General features: G+C 43.0%; 1 protein-coding gene and 1 long non-coding RNA gene across 5 annotated transcripts in view; one reads left to right on the forward strand and one right to left on the reverse strand.

Moving 5' to 3' along the window:
- WWOX (WW domain containing oxidoreductase) overlaps positions 1-18,324 on the forward strand; it is a 972,892-nt gene that overhangs the window by 805,207 nt on the left and 149,361 nt on the right. The gene's annotated exons all lie outside the window — the stretch shown is intronic.
- On the reverse strand, positions 3,502-10,945 carry LOC143659786 (uncharacterized). Of its 3 annotated transcripts, none has more exons than XR_013163737.1 (5): positions 10,753-10,929; positions 10,273-10,544; positions 8,805-8,920; positions 6,384-6,631; positions 3,502-3,669 (listed from the first exon to the last, which is right to left on the reverse strand). It is a non-coding gene; the product is annotated as an uncharacterized LOC143659786 (long non-coding RNA). The 3 variants fall into 3 exon arrangements; XR_013163736.1 differs by lacking the exon at positions 3,502-3,669 and adding an exon at positions 4,159-4,518 and having other exon boundaries at positions 6,384-7,024; positions 10,753-10,945; XR_013163735.1 differs by lacking the exon at positions 3,502-3,669 and adding an exon at positions 4,159-4,518 and having other exon boundaries at positions 10,753-10,927.

Consider the following 18,324-nt stretch of genomic DNA (forward strand, 5'->3'; position numbering starts at 1 on the left):
ATGTAAATTTATAGCCTTCGACAGAGAAGTTAAGAAGAACATATATAGCACATATGCTGATATATGTGCACCTTGGGATTTGGAGAACACTCTCCGTATTCTTGAAAAAATAAGTAAAAAATAAAAAGTACACTTGATGACCTGCCAAAAGATTGATTGTCCCAGAAACATTTTAAATGGGGCATTTGGGCAAATTGGCCAGTGCAGGTATCTCAGGAATGGAACAGGATAAATAGAATCAATCAGTGAAGGATAAAACCTGTGTCTGTAGTTCCAAGGGTGCAACTACAGGAGACCTTTGTCCCATGCTGTCACAGCTGGGCCAACTCAGTTCCACCTCCTTGAGTTCTCATGAGAGAACAGGACATTTCTTACATCCTCAGCTGCAAGGTGTGGTAGAGATGGGAACAGAGTCACACGAGCCGCCCAGGAAAAGGCCTCCAGTCTAAATGCCTCTTATTTTCCTCAATGCACAGTGAACCCATAATATCTGGCAGCACAGTTGTCAGAAATGTCTATGAGCTATTAAGGGGTTCTGATAGCTGATGTTTATTTTGTTGTAACTCTTCTGAAGTTGTACTGTCTTCAAACGGTGAGAGAACTGAAAATGGAATAAAATACTCCTTAAACTTAGAGCAAAAGGTTTTCCTTTTCTTCCTGAAAAGTTAGGGCAATATATTCTTGTATAAAATAGACATGTCTAACTTAAGAGATGGCTTGTACTTTAGACTTTAGGCATTGATAGGCTTAATTATGCTTTTCAACAAGATTTTGCATATTTAATATTTCGTTTTAGAGCTTCCAAGAATCTCAATTATTCATTTCACTGAGGATTTATTGGCCTTTTGACTCTCCCTTTAGTAGGAAGATTGTAAATTCATCAAACATTGTTTTCTATCTTCAAATTTCAACAGTGTTTTAAATCAAATCGAATTCCAGAAGGAAGTATAAAAGTACACAGTCATTTTAATGGTGCTGTGGAGAACGGAGAGTCTGTATGCTTTATGACAATTTCTCCATGACCCTGATCATGTAATAAGCAACTGCTATGAACTCCAATAAGTGCTATTTCACCAGATTCCCAAGTAGACACTTGTTTCTGCCATTGTATGACTGAAAAATAACATCCGTCCAAAAGATGCTCTTTATAAAAAGTAAACTGTTATAAAAGCCGCTTAGTGTTAACCAGAACTTCATGAATAAGTAATGACATCTAATTTTCCGTTATTATAGCCATTGTTTAAAAATGCATGTCTGCCAGGACATTGTAATGATTTTGTGTTACTTAGGAAAACTTTTATGATTCTCCTCTCTTTATTTATTTATTTTTAAATAATTACTTTATTACTTCTTCATCAGGGGTTCCCTCCTCTGGCGGATAGATGGATCTCCTGAAAAGAAAGCTGACAAATGTAGCCACTGCATTTTTCTAGATTGCTCCCAAGACTACCAAATACTTCTGAGACTTTTCTGGCCCCTTTTTTTTCCTCCAAAGTGTTCACGTGGCTGCCCTTCGATGTTTGCAGACAATCCCATTAGCTGCGATGGCTTAAGGGTTCCCCACAAACTCTGCCACAGAGGACAATCTAGGCCACGCGTGGCTCTGTTCAGCATGATACACTAGCCAACAGGGGGGAGTCGTCTCCACATGGCAACTCCAGGGTTATACCCCCTTCCCCAGCACAACGTTTATGCGGCTTGGATCTTTAAACCATGTGCTAATATATTGCTGGCACCGGTACTTTTTGCCATCCCGACATTTGGGGACATTATCAGAAAAAACGCTATGCCAGCCCAATCTAAATACAGACTTTCATATTCTGAGAAATCCAACAGGAGAGTATACAAACTCTAGGGTTTTCTGAAAATGTGAAGGGCAGCCAGCTCATGAGTTTTGTGGAATCCTTTGCCTCTCTTGAGGGCATCTAGAGCTTGCATGAGCTTGCCTGCTGGGTTTGCCTTGTCTGCAATGGCTGTCTCTGGTCAGGGATGTCTCTGGAGGAGATGCTGGCTGGTGCTCTCTCCATCCTGGAATAGTTGTCCTTTTACAGTCAGTAGGGCTGCAGCTTCTAAGCCCTTCTCTTTCTCTCTCTCTCTCTCTGTGTGTGTGTGTGTGTGTGTGTGTGTGTGTGTGTGTGTATTTGCATTGTGGTAAAATATGTATAACACAAAATGCCACCCTAATATTTTCAAATATACAATTCAGTGGCATCATTTGCATTCACAATGTCATGCAAACATCACCACTATTTCCATTTTTTTTTCATCACCCTATACAGAAATTCTGCGCCCATTAAGCAAAAACTCCCTATTTCCCCTACCCCCGCCCATGGTAACCTCTAATCTGTTCCCTGTTCCTATGAATTTGCCCATTTTATCTCAGGTAAGTGGAATCACACAATATTTGCCCTCTTGTCTCTGGCTTATTTCATTCAGCATGATTTCAAGGTTTGTCCATGAGGTGGCATATGTAGGAACTTCATTCGGTTTTTTTTTTTTTTTTTTGGCTGAACAGTATTCTGTTGTATGCATAGGCCACATTTTGTTCATTCATTCATCTGTTGAGTTGTTTCCACCTTTTGGCTGTTGTGAATAATGCTGCTGTGAAGATTCATGTGCAAATGTCTGTTCGAGTCCCTATTTTCAGTTCTTTGGGGTATATACCGAGGGGTGGCATTGCTGTTCATATGGTAATTCTCTGTTTAACTTTTTGAGGAGCCACCAAGCTATTTCCTATTCAATTCTTCAAAAGTAGGGGCTGTACCATTTTATATTCCCACCTTCAGTGCATGAGTGTTTCAGTTTTCCCACATTCTAGTTCTAGCCCTCATTTTGCTTCAGGCCATCACAAATTGGACCACAGTTAAAGATGTCAAACATTTCCAAGTAGAAATGAGCTCTTTTAATTTCTGTGAGGTCCATACTACTGTGATTCTTAGGAGTTTGAGATAAATCGGCCATCAGAGTCCAGAGGGGAAGGGAAAACAACTGTTTCACAGATTTGAATCCTAAACTCGATTTATTTGAAAAAAAAAAGTGAATTTTTTTTTACCTTTTGAAACCAGAGCCTCCAGATTTAGAACTGTGCCCTGCCATCAGTCAGGCATGGCTGGCCCATCTCAAAGGGACCTGGGAAGGGGTTGCCATTGACTGGCCAGGCGCAGGGGCCACTCAGATGGCCAGATCCAATTCTGGAGAGGGCAGAAATGATAGGAGGCACAGGCTGCTGCCTTGTAACTGTGGCTGTGCCCACATGGTCTGCACTGGCCGATGATAATGGTGTATGGACCTGAATGGAAGGCCTTCCATTATGTATTCTTGACACTTTTTATATTAATCTTTTTTTTCCCCCATCTGTAACATTTCCCACACACTGCACTAGCGGGATATTTTAAGCATTAATTTTCCTAAAAAGCCTATGTCCAATGTAAAAATATTTCACTGTTCAGAAAAAGACACTCTCTATAAATGAAAAACACCATTATTAATAATGATAATATTTTTTTCTGACACCCATTTCGTCATTCTCCATATTTTGATGGGATTATATAAATGATGAAATTGTATGCAAACTATCAGAAGGCAAAAGGCATTTTCTCCAAGGTGTACACTGCCTGAGCTTTGCGATGCTGCCGTCATGTTCTTGAGCAGATGCATGCTCTTCAGACTCTGTTAAGAAATGTCACTGTGTTTAATACTCTGCCACCTGAGTTTACCAAATGATGTGAGACTGACTTCCCCAATGCTCAGGGCTTACTTCCCAGATATTTATTCTATTGTGGTTGGATTACTGTTCTGGATTTGTCCAGAGGCATTTTCATTTAAATATTAAATATCTTGAATGCTTCTGTATAATTTTCTTAAAGAAAATAATGTTAAATATGTAAACAAAGGTACTCCTCTGATCAGAACAGACCTATAGTTCTCAAAGCACTTACTGTTATGTCATAAAATACCTAAAGGAACTATTCATTGTATCACTAAATATACCTACCACTCTCTCGGGCAGTCTATTAGGCTAAGACTGGTCTCTTAAATTATTACTTTAAAAATAAAAGATAATGGAACTAGAGCATTAAATACATTGTGTAAATGATCCTCTAGTGGGATTATTGAAAGTAAAGACAAGTATTTAATCAGAAGGAAAATCGTCTGTAATTCACCAATGGATAATTTTATTGCTGATTATTTTCCCTAGTCACAATGTTCTACATTAACATGTACTCTAATATTCAGGAAAATAAAATAAACAAAGTTTAAAAGCAAAAACACAAAGCAAAACCTATGGCCCCGCCATCCCAACACCAGTATTTTCGTTTTTGAGTGTGTAATATGACTTAGCCTAGACAATCCCAGCTAGAGGCCACATTAAGCAAAAACTAGTTATCTCTCTAGAAACATTGTCCCAGCATGGTCCCAGAAACCCAGTTCCTTCCTAATCCTGTCCTTTGGTTTCCAGCGGTGGGGCATCTCATCAGAGTGAGGAAAACCCAAGAGAGCGCCAAGCTGCTAAGGAACCTGTGAGCAGGACCAAAAGACACTATTAGTAGGTGGCAATAGCTTATGTAAGAGACTCGAGGCAGGTCCAGTGGTCTGAGATTTACCCAGAAATGGAGAGTATATGCCAAGCTGCTCCTTTTCCTTGCTCTGATTGGGGATTGAGGGGTTTTGGGGGGTGGAGGATCACAGTTTCCTAAAGGAGCCTGCCTGACTGTCAGGGAACCTAGAAGGTAAAGCACATGTTTCCACCTGGATCCCTTTGCTTATTTTTGGAGAAGAAGGGTTTGCTTAAGAATCTGTTTTCTCTCCAGCCGATCCTTCAAGTAAACTCAGCGTAATTCCAAAAGGCCTACTTTTCCCCTTTGAGATTGGTTCATGTTCTTTTCTGGTCTTCCACTCTGCAGGTTCTCTGCCAGCTCCCCAGGCTACTTTTCACTGTCAATAAGATCTCTTTGATTTAGAAATTGGGTACTTCCTTGGCTCTAGTCCCCCCTTTCTCCCACGTTCAGGTGGTCTCTCAAACCACACCACTGCAATTCTCCACCCCTACCTCTGCGACCACCCAATTAGGCCCACTCTGCACAGACTTTCACCAGATAATGCCCACCAAATGACACCACATTTTGCTGGAAAATCCAGGAATCATCACTCTTCCTGCATTAATCAGACAATGCCCTTCATGCTCAACTTTGCAATTTAAGTCCCAGTCTTGCCCCATAGAATTATTGCCAATTGATCTCCGTTTAAATGTCTGGGTTCTCTACATTATTAATGACATACTAGGATTTTAACAAACCTTCCTTTGGTGCAGCTTGCTCACAGAAGTGCCTGTGGAAGAGTGAGAGTTGGGCCTCCCTGGGCCTGAATTGTTGGAGCCCTTGGTTTAATGGGGGAGAAAAAAGACAAGGCATGTCCATCTTTCCCTTAAGGAGAGGCTTACCAACTCCATTAAATTGGCAGTGGCTGTCTGGAGGTTTGTTTTAGGAAGGATTGCATGACTATATCTGTACTTGATGGGAAGAGTTTTGAAATTGATTAGCAACGTCTGCAGTGATGCCAGATTAGGAAGAATAGACATGCATGCTGTAGGGCTCTGAGTTTATCCTATCTCATAAAGCTTATCTTGAACTGAGGCCTAAGTATGTTAGCGTCAGGTGATTTTAGACGCAAGAAGCGAGATTCAGGTACAATGGAGGTGCCAAAAGGATTGCTTTGCATGGGCAATAAGTTATTTCAAAATCACCTTTCTCAATTCATTATCTTGACTCCATTTAACTAAACAAAAGAAATATGATGACCATACTTGAACCCTCCTGGCCCATGTATTAGCTGCATACCTTGTTATTCCTTCTCAGGCACCCTGTTTAGAATGCAGAGTTCCCTTCAAACTCAAAGTGAAGCCCTGCGGGTTTACAGCAATGATTTTCAGTTCATTTCATCTCTTGAGGAATAGAAACAGCTTTAGGGCTTCCCTAATAGCCAAGACGATCAGGTCAGTCTGCTCTGGAATTGCCAGCTCTTTCTCTGGCTCTGCTCTCGGCTCTGGGGGCACACCTCTTTCCCTAACTTTCTTTTCCTCAGTAGGAACCTTCCCAGAGTTAGTTGATTGGGGGTGGAGGGGAGAACTTCTCATTGAAGGTGCCAGGTAGTGGGCTGGGATTCCTTCTGCAAAGGCTGATCAGTCTACGGGATGGATGTTGGTGTAGGAGATGGGGACACCAAACAGTTGTCACTTGCCCAAGGTCGGTGTCAGGGGCCAAATTCAAATCTATGCATTTTCAAGATCCCCACAAGTATAAACCGTGTGGTTTATACTGCTGCATCCCAGGAGCTGAGGTGGGATGGGCGCATTGCCACAGCCTCCCAGTCTCCTGCAAACTTACCTTTTAGTGAAGGGCCATTGAATAGGCCCTGCGGTTCCAATGCAGGTAAAATCGCACTTGGAGAGCTTGGCTTTATGCTTCTGGTCAGGTTGAGTCCCTGTGTCCCCACAAGGTCACCCGGGACATTTTTCCTCCCATTGACAAAACGTCCAAGGTCAGAATATCTTTTTTTGCCAGAGTTCAGGGTTCTTCCCGGCTTCTACCCGCCCTCTGGATGGTGACTGTGCCAACAGAAATGCCAGCTGCAGCTAGAAGGACAGGGTCTCAATCAGAGAACAGCACGAGGACTGGCATTTATTTTGGGGTGGGGTTCCTCCCCTCCATAACGAGAGAAAGCTAATTAACACATGATGGCACCCAAACTGCCAGGCCTGCCAGCTCCGTTGTGAAGAGCCCTCTTTAGCATTCTCCCAGCTTCCTTCCTCAACAATAAGTCCCGATTAGCTATTGGGAGAAGGAGGCGTCCAGTTCAAAATGGTCTGCTCCCGCACCCCCCACACGAACCCCAGGGCAGGGGGAGAGGCCAACTGCCTTTTTTGGGGGGTAGGAGAACGGGAGCACCTAGCACCATCTTCACACTTCGTAAACATTTTCCTTTACTCGTATATGTGGTTATTCCATAAAAATGCAATTGATTGTCTCTGTAAGATAAAATACAATATGAGGGCATTTCAAAGTCCACAGATACTCATTATATAATCCAGTATCTAGCAAAACATGAGGAAAATGATCATATTATATAATATTAAGTAGAAAATGAAGGAAAATCTTATAGTCCTAATTATGGAAGAAATTACCTAAATAAGCCTTTACAGGTCCTAGACATGCAAAGAGAAAAGGCTAGAAGGAAATTTACTGACATATTAGTCTCTGGTTGGTATAATTATGAATTTTTTTCTTTTATATTCTTATAGAGTTTTCTACAGTATAGATAACTTTTAAATCAGAAGATTGTTTTTGTTAAAAAGAAGCAAAACATGTGGAGAGGATAATTTCCATATATAACTTTCATATGTATCTTTAGACGTGAGCTATTTCTAGGGTAACTTTTTTCAAAGCTAATACCTGCACAGGGGGCATTTTAAATGTTTTATAATTAATATGACTTGTTGTTTAGCCTGTATGTTGGGGCTCTTGAATTTAACATAAACAAACCAAACTTAATTTGCTGCATGAGAAACTGTAAAGAAAACGAAAACTGTGGCTGCTTTGGCTTACCAAGGAATCCTTTTTCCAAAGTACATGCTCATTTACTGTTTTGAGCCCAGGACTTCGCTATGAGATTTTCTCAGTGGGTCCAGAGTTCAGGTCTGCCTTTGCAAAAATTGCCTTGTCTTTGTGGACAAGACTGGTAATCTCCTGGGCCTCTGCTTCCTAGCCTGTCCCTGGGTCAGTGTGAGGGACAATGAGCTATTTGAGGAGCACAGTATATGATAAAAATATCTTGGCTCCTGCAGTTGACTCCTGTAGTTCCCTGAAAATTTTCTTGCCTTCATGGCCCCAGGATGTATGACCCCTGAAGGTCAGGGGCTGCACTGACACTTTCTGGCTTTGTTGGCTTCATCCAAAGGGAAAAAACAGGTCTCTAGGGACTCAGTTCTCAACAGAATGGATGCAAGTGCCCATAATTTGGAATTGTGGCCCGGATGGCTCTCAATCCTTGGGTACATTCACATGTCCATGATGGTGCACTGAATGAATGAACATCAGGTTGACCACTGAACACTGATTTCCCTCACTTCTTACTAGCAGAGACTCTGAAAGGGAGAACCAGCTGAGAAGAACCAATTGAGAAGAGGCTGAAAAGGAACCCTCGGGCCCCACACAAAGACACAGGATAGCCAGCCAGGAATCAGAGCAGTGGCTTCCTCCTAGGATGGCCCGCCAGGACCAGAGGAGATGCATTTGCCCATGGTAAGGGCAGATTCAGAAATAGTTGGGCCAACAGCTGTGTCCGCAGTCATGGTGTCCCATTTCACCATCGCCAGGCACTGGCATTGGCCAGGGTTTTGCCTTCCTCAGCATGTTGCCAAGTGCTGAGTGACTGGCGGTTGCTGCGTGCACCATCTTTCCAAGCAGAAGGCACGGCAGCAGCGGGGAGAGTCTCCACCAGGCCTGGAGGAGCCGTGGCTCTGGCCTCGGTCTCTTCACTTTGTTCTTTCCCCATTCTGGACTTTTTTTTTTTTCTTTGTCCCCTCTCTGAACTTTTCCTATGTTGTTCTCTTTACCCGAAATACCCCTTTCTGCATTCATCACCTGACCAACTTCTCTCTGTTCATCATCTGACTCCACTTCCACCAGCCCCTTCCAAGTCAGCCCAGGAGTTTCTTCCTCCAGGCAGCCATCCCTGATAGGTGTCTAGAACGTGCCCTACACCATCCTGGAAGTGACTATTGGTAGCACACGTGGGGCCACACTTACCAACACATTTGTTCCCCATAAAACTGAGCTCCTGAAGACAAGGCTCTTGGCTCTTTCCTCTGCCCCCAATGTTGGGCACTCTGTAGCACCTGGTCAGTATCCCAAAATGAATGAATCTATAAAAGACAAGGATCCATGACCTGTTGTGTGACCTTGGGCAATTAACATCCTTTTTCTGAGCCTCCGTGTCTTCACCTGTAAAGCGTGGATGCTATTAGCACCTACCTTATAGGTCGATGCAAAGATTAAAACTGATCATGTTAGTAAAGTCCTTGGGTCAGGGCTGGCATAAAATGAGCACTTGGGAAATGTTAGTGCTCATCATTGTTATTATCTCAAAGGTTTTTTTTTGATATTTTTATTATAAACAATGAACAGAGAAACAAACATTCTTGACATACAAACATTATTGACATACAAATATTCTTGACATGGTTACAATCAATGGCTCACAATATCATCACATAGTTGTGTATTCATCACCATGATCATTTTTTTGAACATCTGCATCTCTCCAGCAAAAGAAAGAAAAAGGAAAAAACCCATACATGCCACTCCCTTTCATTGACCACTACTATTTCAATCTACTCAATTTATTTTAACCTTTGTTCCCCCTATTATTTATTTTTTATCCATATTTTTTACTCATCTGTCCCTACTGTACATAAAAGGAACATTACACACAAGATTTTCACAATCACAAGTCAAATTGCAAAAGCTATATCATTATACAGTCATCTTCAAGAAACATGGCTACTGGAACACAGCTCTACAGTTTCAGGTACTTCTCTCTAGCCACTCTAAAAAGGGAATATCTATATAATGCATAAGAATAACCTCCAGGATAACCTCTCGACTCTGTTTTGAATCTCTCAGCCACTGACACTTTATTTTGTCTCATTCTCTCTTCCCCATTTTGGTAGAGAAGGTTTTCTCAGTCTCTTAATGCTGAGTCCCTGCTCATTCTAGGATTTCTGTCCCACGTCGCCAGAGAGGTTTACACCCCTGGGAGTCATGTCCCATGTAGAGAGGGGGAGGGCAGTGAGTTCGCTTGCTGTGTTGGCTGAGAGAGAGAGAGAGGCCACATCTGAGCAACAAAAGAGGTTCTCTGGGGGTGACTCTTAGGCCTAATTTTAAGTAGACTTAGCCTATCCTTTGTGGGGTTAAGTTTCATAGGAACAAACCCCAAGATCGAGGGCTTGACCTATTGATTTGGTTGTCCCCACTGCTTGAGAGAATATCAAGATCTCAAAGGTTTTTGAACCTCAGTTCCAGGTCCCATATCTCTGATCAGTTGACTTTTCTTGAGTTGATACTTGGTGCTACTTCTTTCTCCTTTTTCTCATGCAAATAATTACTTGTAAAATGGGGTGGGTTTGATTTTGTTTCCCACCCTCACTATCATCTGTCACAAAGTTGTCTCGGATCACTGGTGTGCCCAGAGCCACAGAGGTCCCCATGGACTTACCAGGGACGGAAATGGGACTCTCAGATCTTCCTCTGGGTGCTATGACCCAGTCTGATTAGAGCTCAGATAGGAACATGTTTGAACTGATTTTGTCTTTTGCATCCCAGAAAGTAGCTTAGCCAGTAGCTGCCCAGCCGATTTCTCGGAGAAGAGGCTGCTTATGAGTTGCAGGCTATATTGGTGGGCAGAGAATGGGCTGCAGAGTCTGCGGATGGCCGTGTACAGCCAGGCACCTCTAGTGACTAGCAGGTTGTCAGGCCTCAGTCTCTTATCTGCGAAAGAATGGTGGTGAGAATTCAGTGCACTAATACACGTGACGTGTAGAAAATGAATATCAGTCACATGGATCATCCCGAACTTAAATAAAATCAATACCCGGGTAGAATCTTCCTCCCACCCATGTGTGATGAGTCTTGATTCTTGACTTTCTTCCTTTTTAACATCCACCCCGACCATTATCCCCCAATCTCTGTGTGTTACCTTCTACCTGATCTCACCCCCTCTGAGAAGCTTTCCTTGCTTGGTGTCATCTGAATGCTCACTCTCTGGTGGAAGGGTTCGGCATTCCGCAGTCCACCCGGGGGTGTTTTATTCTGGAACCCCAGACTTTGTGGGGTTCCATTGTCTCCTAAGTGACCTGGATGACAGAGCAGGGATGTCGCTCATTAAGTCCACAGGACTTGTCGGTGGGTGAGTGGGGCCAGGAAAGGATGCAGCCTGCCAGGGTGCAGGAGACCGGCTGGCACCTTGGAACACAGGACCAGAATTTCAAGGGATGGGGATCAGAGGCCACAGAGTGCTCCCAACCCAACAAGACAGAGCCCATCCTTGCAGACGGTGAGGGAATGAAGCAGTCCAGGACAAGACCTTAAATTTAATCCAATGCTTGAGCTTTTTCATGTCAAACACCTTTGCTCTAGTTTCCAGACAAAATTCAGGCAAATCTTCTAGATGCGATAAATAATGTACTTCCAAGCTCTGCTTCCCTTGCCCTTTTCCATGCACATTTAGAAAACCTGGAGAGGCCCAGTCATTATTTTTTCCTCGCTTAAGGACCTTGATGGTCTCTTTTATGGAAATGAATGGGAAATTCGTGCTGGTATTTCTGCAAAATGCCTGTGAAATGAGAAACACGTGTCCCTTCCATTTGGCCTTTATGTTCCAGAACTTTTGTAAAGGAACGGATTCAACATTTACCTACTGTGTGCCAGGTGCCTTCCTCTACCTCACTTTGGCTAACACATACCCACAGCCCCTCCACCTGTAACCATATTGTCATTTTTCACAGGTGCATTCAGTGACTTACCCAAGGTCATCCAGTGTGTGGGGGGAGCAAGAGGGGGTTGGAGCTTTTGCAATCACATGTCCAGTGATCGCAAAGCCCACCTCTTCTTCTACCCTCTCCCCAGTGTCAAAGCTTCCTTGCTGTCTTTGGGGTCAGATGATGGGCAGGACATTCTTTTTGCCCAACCTTTTGGCTTGGAGCACTAGAGTTCATTGACTTTCTTGCCAAGTGGTCTAGAGCTGGCCCTCTTTCCCAATCGATGCATATCATTTTGCCAAGAGACAGAGTCTGCTGCTGGAGAGATTGATTCCCTAGTTATTTATCTTCCTGTGCCCAGTGTAAATTGGTCAGCCTGATCCTATTCGCATGATAAAAATCATAATGTCTCAAATTACTTACTCAATAAAATGTGGGTTTGTCTATTATTAGTGATCATTAGGGTTATAATGCAGCATGGAAATTTGGAGCAAATTAACTACATATGCAAGCTGTTGGGCTCATGTGCCGTTAATCATATGCATGCAGTTACAGTGGCCAGAAGGTTTGCAAGCATCTTTCCAGGAAGAATTTGCAGGAGGGGAACTAAAACCCCAGACTTTTTTCTTCTTCTTTTTTTTTTTTTTTTTGAACTTCTTTATCTGTTGATCCTTGCAAATACAAAATAACGAAAGAAAGAATTACGGTTGAAATTAAAATTTAAATGGCTTTTAATGCTACCATTCACATGTTCCTGGGCTTTCAAAGGGTGAATCAGCACCAAGGGACTCCCTCATTTTCCTTTTTAGACACTCTTGGTCTTTCCTTCTGAGCTCAGTGATGTAAAGGGCCAGCCTCTACTGTTATAAAGACAGTTTCCATCATCCCTGGGCACTGTCATTTCCTCTGTGGCAGGTGTTTCTGGACATGTGTGTAGGTGAGAAGTGCTGTCTTTGGCTGCTGGTGTCTGACTAGAAGAGAGTGGTATCCTTGAAAGACAAAGTGAGTTTAAAACAAAAAAGAAAGAAATATCTATGTATAACTTGTATCCTGTGAAGATGCCAGGAAACTTGACAGTGAACTTTGTGAATGAATGCTACTGGATGAATAGAGATGGTGGCATGAAGGCAGAAATCCGAATTTTTGTAGTAGTTTTTGGTTTATGCAAAGCTTCCCAACAATGAGTTTTATGGCTCCTTTGTGGACTCTGCAGGCAAAACTAAAGCCAATGGTGGTAGTGTGGGAGGAGGGGATTGGAGCCAGCACTGAACCCAACTCAAAATAGATTTAGGAAGAAAAAGGGAATGCACTGAGTCAGTAATTTAAAAATTGTAGGGGTAGGGATGACTTCAGGCATAGCTGGATCCAGGCGCTTAAATGATATCTTCAGAAAACTGACATTCTCCATTTCTCAAGTTTGATTTCTTTCATACTGACTTTATTCTAAGGGATGTTTTCCTCCTGCACTATTCCCTGATGTACAATCCCACCGGCTTAGCAAATTCAGGAAACAGAATAACCCCTAGCCACCATGACCAAGAGTTTCAGTAAAAGCACAGGGCGACTTTATTGGCCCCTGCTTGGAGCAGTCTGGCATTGTGGCCAGGGACTGTGCAGCTGTCACTGGGTAGGCAGAGGTCACATGGCCACTCTTGGAGCCAGCAAGTGGCATCATCCCCATCCAAGTCCGTAGCAAGAGAGTCAAAGAGAGGCAGCTGCCTGAGGTCCTCAGAGTATTAGAAGCAAAAGGAAAGAAGTGGATGCTAGGAGTCCCAAATGACAAGTGTCACCTCTATATAGGGAAGTAGATTTGGGCTTACAATTATTTTAGGCATTCAATAAACACTTCTTGAGGGAGGGAGCCTCCCATTGTTGGAAGTTTTGAAGTTCAGGCTGCCATTCTCCCAGCAGGAGTACTGTAGATTACCTGGGTTTGCTGCTTAGGAAGGGAGCAAGAGGTAGTGTAGAAGATGGCTGGAAAGCATGGACGTAGGAGTCCCAGCCCTGACTCTTACCACCCCTGTGACTCTGGTGAATTACTTAGCCTAATTAAGCTCTGTGTCTTCCCCTGTGGAAAATGGGGCTAATAATAGTGCCCATTTCATAGGGTTCATGTGATAATCAATGAGACAGTGTGTACAAGGATGTACATAAATAGCAACTGCCTTGGTAACGAGTAGATGTTAAAATCGGCACCACTGAGCTCTGATTCTAAGATGCTAAGCTTTGTAGAAAGGTCATCTCTGCTCCTTGCAATGTGATTTTGCTTCAGATTCTAATATTTGGGGAGATTAATATGTTTATCCATAAGTACCTGGTGGGATCGCTGTAGCTCATTTCAGAAAGAGATTTCCGAAGGTACAGAATTAAGCATGCAGCCTGTGAGGCTCATTGAAAGCTCACTGGACATTTGGCCTAAATGGAGAGCAGGCTGGAGTTCCTTTTAATTGGCCCAATTTTCAGACTTGAAGTTTGGAGCATGGCCTGGCTCACACTCCAGAGATATGCTTTTATGATCTGCGTGGGTGAGAAGATTCTCTCAGGAAACGGGCAAAGGAGCCCCCAAGGGAGGAAGAAGGCATCCTAAGAGTCCCTCACTCTTATGCAAAAACTGGCCATTCCTAGTCTCAATTTCCCAGTAGGGCCCAGAGACAAAATTGAAAGCCATGGAAGTCAGCATATAGAATCTGTCAATTGAAAGCACTGGCCTGAGGCGCAGGCGCCTGAGTTTCCTATCTTGACTTGGTCCCTTTCTATCTGCATTCCTGTGGGCAAGTGACATAACCTCCCTGGCTCTTGCTTCGGTTCTTTATAGTAGGTATTAACATACGTGTAATGATTCCCCTCCCAGGCCCATGCTTGGCACACACTAATTGCTCAGTTGAAGAAAGTTGTTGTTACTGGCATTGTTGGTTTTTATATCCTTACCGTGTGTTGAGGTCTTTAGGTCCTCCTTTTTCCAGCTCCCTTACTGATCCCCTGGATCTCATAGCACCAGCAAATGGTAGATGATCAAGAAAAATTAGTTATTCTCTCTGGTTTCCAACCCTTCTTTTCCATGCCCAGTTTAGATGGGACGTAGCATCTGTATTAGTTAGGGTGCTCTAGAGAAACGGAATCAACAGGAAACACTCGCAAATATAAAATTTATGAAAGTGTCTCACGTAACCATGGGAATGCAGAGTGCAAAATCCACAGGGCAGGCTGTGAAGCCAACAATTCAGATGGAGGGTCTGGATGAACTCCACAGGAGAGGCTTACTGGCCGAAGCAGGAAGAGAGCCTGTCTCTTCTGAATTCTTCTTAAAAGGCTTCCCATGATTAGATTAAGAATCCCTCATTGCAGAAGACACTCCCTTTGGCTGATTACAAATGGAATCAGCTGATGTGATCATGATTTAGTTCTATGAAATGTCCTCGTCACAACAGATACGCCAGCATTTGCCCAACCAGACAAACAGGTACCACCAGTTGGCCAAGTTGACACATGGACCTGACCATGACAGCATCCTATAGCTCCTTACACTTGGAGAATTTGGAACACATTGAATCAGTTTTTACCTAATCTCCAGACTTAGATCATTGTCTTAGGCTTGGTTCCCCCCAAAATGACTCACGAGACAAGGATTTGAGTGAATATTTTTGTATTGAGAATATGATCCCAGGAAGCATCAAGAGAGGAGTAGAGAAGTGAGGGGGGTGAGGTGAGAGAGAAGGCAGGTGTGTTGATGAGCAGGTAACCACTGTAGACCCTTGGGAGGTGGCACTGAACAAGGCTGAGCAGAGGTGGGAGCTGGAGTATTGATCCAACATTGTCCCAGGGCAGCTCCTGGGTCATTAGCTTGCCCCAACTCTCCTTGCCTAAGTGAGGTCTTGAGGTGAGATACAGCCCTCGGGCAGAGAGCACCAGGTGATTACAGGAGGAATCCATCGACCTATGTGCGAGCCCTGTGTCTAGATAGTGTCTGCTACAAACCTGATACATTTGGGTGGTCAAAGAAACACCTCAGTTCTTAATGAAAGTTGGCTATATTACTAATTAATATCTTAAGTGTCACAGAGTAAAGTAATGGGGGACCACAGCTGCTAGTGAGTTCTCCAGTATTAGAGGTCCTCTTGCAAATTCCTTCCAACCCTCAGATTCTGTTCCAGTTCACCAGGTCATCCCACCTGTGGCCAGAACTCCATATGTTCTGCTTCCCAAGTCCCAGGCCTCATTGACCAGACTTGGTGAAGAAGAGTCTATTTAGGGACTGGAGTCGGAGAGTGGGGGTAGAATGCCAGGTCAATTTCACCATCCAGGATTGGATCAGAGACCATAATAAGTCATTCCCAACTTCTTTTGCTCCTTTTCTTTGGGTCATGAGCATTTAAATCATAAGTAGAAAGCAGTCTAGGCAAAGGAGACTCATGAAAGAGACTGTCCCGGGTCTCAGAAGCTGCTGTGAGGGGCTCTAAGCTCCAGGGTGGGGCCCCCATAGAATGGGGAGATTGATTACAGGAGTCTCTCAGTCTAGCTACTCCATATCCATAAAAATGTACCAATCAGGTCCAGTGGTATCTGTGTTAGAGCCCTCTGTAGGGATGTCTGGAATCTCCATTTTGCAGAAGCCACTGGTTGCATCTTGCAACTTACAGTTGATCTCTTCCACAGACTTTGCCTTTTCTTGCTTAAAACTGGACAAACTTTTCTGGGGATCCTTATCTGCTGGTTGGTTCTACTGCTAAGCAATGATATGCTGTAAACAGTTAACAGTAAGCAGTCCGGGGGGAGAGCTCCGATTTGTAGCCTTTGCTCATTTTCATGGTGTAAATATTCCCACCGTGGCAGATTTAAAATGACCAAAGTGGCATCAACCAACTTGCAAAATTTCTGAAAATTAAATGATTGGCTCTCAGGAGGCTGTAGGACCCTACTCTGTGTGTGTGTGTGTGTGTGTGTGTGTGTGTGTGTGTGTGTGTGTGTGAGAGAGAGAGAGAGAGAGAGAGAGAGAGAGAGAGAGAGAGAGAGAGAGAGAGAGGAGTTTGTATGTGTTTATGCATGAGAGAGAGAAATTCCTGAGGCATATAATATCTTTATAACCAAAACGTATCCTGTATAGGACATTGCTTATTTTGTGAGTTCAATTTTTATGTAATAATTCAGCAAGCAATAACTTCTAGCAAGCAGAAGTTACTATATTATAAATGGGTAGGCCATTTTGCAAACAGTTTTTATAACCGAGATTTTCAAGTTAATTTTTCATTCTAGAACAATTAATGGAATAGAGAACGCTAAGATTAAAATTAGGAAATTCTATTTTCCATTTATTTTTCTTTATGGCATTTTTAAAATGACTCTGAAATAGCCTTTAAAAACTGATTGTGGGTGGGCCACGGTGGCTCAGCAGGCAGAGGGGAGACCCAGATTTGATTCCCCGTGTCTGCCCATGCAAAAAAAAAAAAAGACTGATTGCATTGTTTTAAACCTTGAAGCAGTCTTTACTCCACACTTGGGCAGGACCTTTTGCAAAGGAGCCACTTTCTGCACTTGGATCTGCCTGAACACATGCACAGTTTTACACAGAAGGAAAAATAATTGGTCTTGAAGGCCATTCCATATAATCTGTAATTTGCACCACTTCATGTGTTCATGACAGAGCAACGTGAGGGAGTAGAAAAAGCTTAGCATGACCTACATTTATGTACAGAGTTTCATAGAGGTAAAAGGAAGACTTTCTCCCGGTCCCTCTCCAATATATAGACTAACAAAGCCCCAGTATCACCTAGGGAAGCACAGCCTGGCTCAGTCCAGCAGAATATTTTGAACAGGCTCCTAAGCCTTTTCCAACTCAGCTCTCATCCCCTCTTCAGAGAAAAATGCAGGCCTGGGTATCTGGTCAATTTCTACCTCCTCTATTTGTCCCAGGGTTGTACTCCAACAAATACCTCTTCCTGATCTTCTCCTCCCTGCCTGTCTCCTCCCATACCTTATTCCTTCTCTTCTCTCACTCCCCCTGCTTTCCATTTTCCTAACCCTGTGGGTTACTCCAATTCTTAACAGCCCACCACTCACTCACCAGCTCCATTCCATTTATAAGTAACCCCCAGCCTAATCTATTAGACCCCTGGTTTAAACTATAGAGCAATAACCTTCCACTAGAACTTTGCAAAACTATCTAATTCTCAGGTGCACCAGGGACTTACAAATATTCCTTCCCCTTTCAACCAGCTCACCACTCTTCCAATAATTCATTTATATATTCACTCATTCATCCATTCTTCTCTTCGTTCGATCAATATTTGTTGTGTATTAAACATGTGGTGGGCACTGAGGGTGGAATAGGACACAAGGCACATAGGTCCCTATCCTCATTGCAAAAACTAAATGCAAAAATGTTTGCTTTCAGAAATAGTTGTGGCAAGAGTAAAGTCTTTGTAGTCTGAATTATTTTCTTAGCATGTCATGAACAGCAATAAGGTAAATCTTATGGTGGTTTTGATAATGAATTTGAGAAGGTCAGAAATTGACCAGATGAAGATTGATTCATTGTTTGGTTGATACATTGATTGATCAATTGAGGAATGTCAGCCTGAGCTACTGAGATTTATGAAAGCCTGGCCAATGGGAATGATGCGGTTGACTCACATACATTTATGCCCTCTCTTGAAGCTCTCTTGGAGTTACTATCTGTATTAGTTATCTCTTGCCGCTATAACAAGTTGCCATAAAAATTTAGAGGCTTGAAACAATACACATTTATTATCTTAAGGTTCTGGAGGTCAGAAGTCCTAAAATCAAAGTGTGGGCAG

The sequence above is a fragment of the Tamandua tetradactyla genome, chromosome 16 (genome assembly GCF_023851605.1).
Source record: "Tamandua tetradactyla isolate mTamTet1 chromosome 16, mTamTet1.pri, whole genome shotgun sequence".
NCBI lineage: Eukaryota > Metazoa > Chordata > Mammalia > Pilosa > Myrmecophagidae > Tamandua > Tamandua tetradactyla.